Source organism: Diadema antillarum, unplaced genomic scaffold (genome assembly GCF_040938485.1).
Source record: "Diadema antillarum isolate AM-2024a unplaced genomic scaffold, OU_Dant_1.0 scf00000194, whole genome shotgun sequence".
NCBI classification, from domain to species: domain Eukaryota; kingdom Metazoa; phylum Echinodermata; class Echinoidea; order Diadematoida; family Diadematidae; genus Diadema; species Diadema antillarum.
In genome coordinates, this window is record NW_027271083.1 from 865337 (window position 1) to 871756 (window position 6420).

General features: G+C 39.8%; 1 long non-coding RNA gene across 1 annotated transcript; it reads right to left on the minus strand.

Annotated features, from left to right (window-relative positions):
* Window positions 1-2038: 2038 nt before the first annotated feature.
* LOC139723585 (uncharacterized) lies at window positions 2039-4985 on the minus strand. The gene is made up of 3 exons (XR_011710366.1): window positions 4824-4985; window positions 3568-3697; window positions 2039-2164 (listed from the first exon to the last, which is right to left on the minus strand). It is a non-coding gene; the product is annotated as an uncharacterized lncRNA (long non-coding RNA).
* Window positions 4986-6420: the final 1435 nt, after the last annotated feature.

Sequence of the window (6420 nt, forward strand, 5' to 3'; positions counted from 1 at the left end):
ACCTCCCTGTACCAGCGCGATGCAAGCAAAAGGTATTTCATAATAGTAACCATGACAAGACCTCTATAATTTCACAATTTTCTCACACTTCACTTTTTGTTGTTCAGTGATAATGTGCATAAAATCTATAATTGACAATCATTGAAGTATCCGACAAATTTATCTTTAAACTGAACTGCATAAATACATACATACAAAGGGAAAATAAATATTCTATTGCATATTCATATCCTATCAGATCAAGAGAATAAATCAATAAAGCACTTCGAGACAAAATCTTATTCTATACAAAACGAACTTCATATATATCTCATTTAACGACAGAGTAATCATACGTGTAAATTAAAGGATGCCCTATATACTTGATTAAGGGATACATATCAACGATTGAAATGTCATGTAGAGGGTCTATAGTAATGCACAATCTTAATCGAATGGGGTTTTTAGCTCACCTGAGCCAAAGGCTCAAGTGAGCTATTGCGATCGCCCTTCGTCCGGCGTCCGTCGTGCGTCGTGCGTCGTGCGTCGTGCGTCGTCCGTCGTCCGTCGTCCGTCGTCCGTCGTCCGTCGTGCGTCGTGCGTAAACTTTTTACATTTTCATCTTCTTCTTGAAAACCCCAAGACCGATTTTCATCAAACTTGGCAGGTAGCATCCCTAGGGGGTTAGGAACTCAATTTGTTAAAATGGGCACCATGCCCCACCCAGGGGGCCCCCAGGGGGGCCCAAACCCCCCAAAATTAAGGAATCTGTAAAAATCTTCTTCTCTAGAACCAGAAGTGATAGAGCTAAGTTAATACTATGAGTTAGTACATTGATGACTGTAGTTTCAAGTTTGTTCATGGCAGAATCAGGGGTGCCCCCCTTGGGACCCAGGGGAGGGGGGTGGGGAAGGGTTCTAATGGGGCCTAAATTGTACATTTTCATCTTCTTCTTGAGAACCCCATGACCCATTTTCACCAAACTTGGCAGGTAGCATCCCTAGGGGGTTAGGAACTCAATTTGTTAAAATGGGCACCATGCCCCACCTAGGGGGCCCCCAGGGGGCCCAACCCCCCCAAAATTAAGGAATCCGCAAAAATCTTCTTCTCTAGAACCAGAAGTGATAGAGCTAAGTTAATACTATGAGTTAGTACATTGATGACTGCAGTTTCAAGTTTGTTCATGGCAGAATCAGGGGTGCCCCCCTTGGGACCCAGGGGAGGGGGTGAGGAGGGGTCCTAATGGGGCCTAAATTGTACATTTTTATCTTATTCTTGAAAACCCCATGACCCATTTTCACCAAACTTGGCAGGTAGCATCCCTAGGGGGTTAGGATCTCAATTTGTTAAAATGGGCACCATGCCCAACCCAGGGGGCCCCCAGGGGTCCCAAACCCCCCAAATGAAGGAATCTTTATAAATCTTCTCTAGAATCAGAAGTTATAGAGCTGAGATAATATTATGAGTGAGTACATTAATGACTGTAGTTTGAAGTTTGTTCATAGGAGATCCAGGGGTGCCCCTCTTGGGTAGGGGGGGGGGGGTGGTTGGAAGGGTCCAAATGGGGGCCTGAATTGTACATTTTCATCTTCTTCCTGAAAACCTCATGATGGATTTTTGTCAAACTTGGCAGGTAGCATCCCTAGGGGGTCAGGATCTCAATTTATCAAAATGGGCACCATGCCCCACCCAGAGGGCCCCAGGGGGCCCCAATCCCCCCAAATTAAGGAATCTTTAAAAAATTGGGCCCTTATTGTACATTTTCATCTTCTTCTTGAGAATGCCTGGTCAAATTTTAATTTAGATTAGTGACTGCGTGAAAGGTGAACTTGCGATACTCAGGTGAGCGCTAGACCCGCGGGTCTCTTGTTTTAATAAGCAGTTAGTGGCAGGGTGCAATGAAACGCGTTCTTTGTTCGACAAATAGAATATTCTGAAATATTCTTTTTTTTTCGAGAAATAGAATATTCTGGAATGTTCTGTATACCTCTTTGAGAAGTTGGGGTTGCTGTTGAATCGAGCGGCGATTTCCTGCCAGGCCAGCTTACCGGACGGAACCTGCCTGTTGTCCTTCCGGAAGGTCAATCTCACCAGCTTGCCGTTCTTTTCGACGTTGAAGTACTCGCACACGAGCTCGACCAGGGCGTCACGCTCATTCTGACGAAAAGTGGGAGTACGCGGTTGCCTGCATTGAATGATATTTGCGAACGTATTGACACAGGATGAAGGCATTCATATCTTTTTTTATATACTGACAAAGACTTGGTAACGGTGACACAAAATGAAATGAGCCAGTTTACAGTTCCACTTCGCGCATGAGCAGAAAGGTCATTTGTACAAACAAGCATGTTGTTTTTTTTTTATTAATTCAGATAACATATCCGTGATGTATCCATAATCATCAATAATGGAATCATTTAATTGTGCTTGCTAGCGCCTGCATCTGAGAGGAAGCCTTTTTTTATTTCAGTAAAAAAATAGGATTGTTAACGCATTAATGTATCCATTTACAAACCTAGAAAATGTCCCTATGACGACTGGTATGCCTCAGCCATAAAGTATGGTTCTGCACATGTGTGTAGAGTACGTCTTGAAAAAAGTGAGACGCTAAATTCACATAATAGGGATATATTAAAATGAATCGTTTGTCCCAAATGTGTTGTGTTTACTTTCCTTAAACTGGGTTTCATTTGGATGGATGAATTTGTATTGAGCATATTCACTTGCCCTTTAATTAATCAGTAAAATATGGTAACATTCACTTTCATGACAATTACTTTGAGCTGTTTCTTAAACGTGGGAAAATTCATGACATTCGAACATTTTTCGTTGACCTGGGAACCAACGGCCACAATCTTTTCCTACAACTGCATGCATACCTACTTTTAAAGTTAACATGCATACCTACTTTTAAAGTTAACATGCATTCATTAATATTCAAGGGATGCATAAAAATGTCATTTTAGCAATACATAGTAGAATTGTAGCATTGGAACCTGATTTTGACCCCATGACCCAAAAATTCCCAAGAGAATCAATGTCAGGCAATATACAATATGCATATGTACTAAGTTTTTGCATTTTTGATTAACCTTTGACATATTTTGATCCCATAGTCTACAATTTTTCAAGAGAATATTTATCTGATAATACATGCATATAAAATAATAATAATAATGATAATAATTATAAATATAATAATATCTTCGAGCATTGCATACATGATGGGGAAATAGTGAAATTTTGAGAATTTGATCTTGACCTTTCACCCTATGACCTAAAATGTCCCAAAAAGAATCACTGTCAGGCAGTAAATTCTAAAAAGGACCATTCTTATCATCGGTCTTTAAACGCAAGTTCTCTCTTTTTATGAACACGGATTCCCTGAATATGTTACTAGTACGTCAGGCAAGCTTTTAAAAGCATTATGCCACTTTGAAAACGAGTTAACAGCCTTACAAAATGAGAAAAAAAGAATGGTATTTGTATATCAATATGCACATGATAATGATTGTGAACTACGTTGTTGGAAAACTGGTCGGGGGAGTGGGAAGAGGAAAAAACGACAACAACGAAATGTCCACTTACAAAAGGGCAACAAAATCATTATAACGACGCTGCTGCTCGGTAATGTCAGCCTCCTCGGAAGATGCCCCAGTCGTCGCCATTTGTGGCCTTTGATATCGGCACCCTGCAGCAGTTCAGTTCGCGGTGACGTCTGGGAGAAAAGGAGACACAAAGCCTATATATGATGAAAAAGTTATACCAAACGCTCAAATACCGATACCCCATACACTTACTTTAGAGTCACCTGTTAATTTGAGCTATTATAGCAAGGATGAGCTTATAGTAATTATATAGGGGCCTATTCATATTTCCATTTTGGTGAGCAGAAGGGATTCAAAGATACAGCATTTTTTGCGATGAAAAATTCTTTAGTAAAGTTTGTATCATTTCCTATCATCATACTCTCTAAAAAAAATTGAGTGAAAATATTCACTCTTAAAGGAATGAATACAAAAAAGAGTGAATGTAGAGTGAAATTGGAGTGCATTTTTAGTGAAAATATTCATTTTCACTCGTTTTAGAGTGACCTCAGGGATCACTCCAAAATCTTCGAGTGATCCTTGAGGTCACTCCAAAATAAGTGAAAATGAACATTTTCACTCAATATTCACTCCAATTTCACTCTAAATTCACTTTTTTTTTAATTCACTCCTTTAAGAGTGAATATTTTCACTCGATTTTTATTTTAGAGAGTATGTTACAGTTTTTGATGACCACAAACCGGCGCAACCGCCGCTTTTCTCAATTTGAGACCAATCAAAACATAAAGATTACAATACATGTCATAATCAATTTTCCAATTTGACCGAAAGATCGGTCTGTATCTGGTCGTCGGAGAAATGTTCCGCGGAGACTGCGTCTGGTCGTAAGCTACGGAATCCCCCATACGGAGGAGAGTGATCTAATTTACATTAAAAAAAGACTCCTCCGGATAGAAGATTTTTTTTTTTTGTCTATTTGAGTATAGTACATGCAGCATGCAGCAATAAGATGATGTCTACCTCGTCTCATATGTACATTTTGTAGTCAAATAGAGGCAGAGAGCTCATGAGATCAGCATTTTATAGAGTCTGAGCTAATCACAGCTAGTAGCTTATCACAAAACATCAGAATACCGCGTGAGTATGAGCCCCGCAGGACCATGAGCATATCGGAACACTGTAAATGCACGCGCGCAGAGCTTTACATGTTAAACACAGTGCTGTGATGTTGTCTGCACAGTATAAGATCGACTCATATCATATCACATCACACGTGGAGGTCACAACTTCACTTACCAATTATCGGTGTTTTTACTTCAACATAGAACAATTGCCGGTGTTGTTATATTCGTTGGTTGCTTAGAATTGCCTAGTATAGATGGGCAAAGATATCTATATGTTACACGCGAACGCGAAGCGAGAAAAATAAGTCCTGTTATGAGCAAAACCTACTCAACCCACGCTGATAGAATGCGAGTGAGCTCTCCGTGCATGCATGCATTCCGTGTGAGTAACTCAATACACAGGGTGTGTGAGACTCAACACACACAACTTGTACAAGTTACAAACGCCAGCACACACAAAGCTCGCGTAGTGGCTCAGCGGAGTTCGAGGCGAGCACTCACTCAACGTACTGATTGAGTTCAGTACTAGAACATGTATGGAGTCTGCATAAGTGTTTGTGAATGCGCTTATGGTCATAGGTTCAGTACACACACACACATACAAACACTCACATATTCACACATGAATGATGGTTATTGTTGAGTAGATTGACCTACAGCAGCTGATCCATGCTGAGTTGTTGTTGTTGCTGTTGTTATCATTATTTTGATTTTAAGGCGCGTGTCATAAGTTGTGAGTATACAGTAGTTACGCTGCGTGTACCACTTACTACTGTAATTGGTATAGCCTTTTGACAAGACCTCGTGGCTGAGGAATGAGACTAACTCACCACGCTGAACACTGCGAGCAACGGGTGAACGCCATACCAAGTAACGCATGTATGCAGCTGTTTGTGTTCACCCGTTCTCTCGCAATTAGTCTCTTTTTCAGCCATGAGACATTAGCAAAAGACATTATTTGGTATTGCACTGCGCCGGCGTATGATATTATGCGGTATTCTGAACAGCTGCTGTCCTTTTCGAAAGTGCACCGTGATGTAGGATCTATAAATCAAACATTCTTCTACACATTCCCTGCTGAGAATTTGGAGTAAGCTCACGCTGGGATAGAAAAATTATTGCAATGGAAAGAAAAGTTTGGTGTTATGAATACTAATACACGTTCTCTTGATCAGTAATGATTCTTTGCAGGCGTGAAAGAACATTATCATCCTTCCATCAACGAGAACTAATGACGTATGTATAGGTCCCTATTCTGTCTTGGTTTTGTGTGTTCGTTCGTTTATTTGTTGCCTTTTATTTTGCCATTGATTAGAACAACTTATGCGTACAGGTTTTTCATAAGCATGATGATAACGTTGGACAAAAGCTATGTCAGTACAATATAAGTTCATGTTTAGACATTTTAGCATAAAAAATGATCAGACAGGGCTCATTGTGTTTAAAAGCGCCTTACTTGATATTGAATGTGGAATATGGGATTAACAAAAGTGGGAATTAATAAGGGTAACATACATATACACTTAGAGTTAACTACAACAAATAGTATGATACATCCCGTACAATTATTATAGACATGTATGTGAATATTTAGCATACATGAAAATGCATAGAAATCATGAAAATGCAATAGCAACTTGAACAAGCATAGGCAAACTTAAAACTTTTGCTGCATATTTAAAATTCTATGCGTTGCAGCGGCTTACACTACACAGTCATTTTATGGGAGGAGGTTAAAATGAGCCATTGTTTATTGATGGTTTCATTGA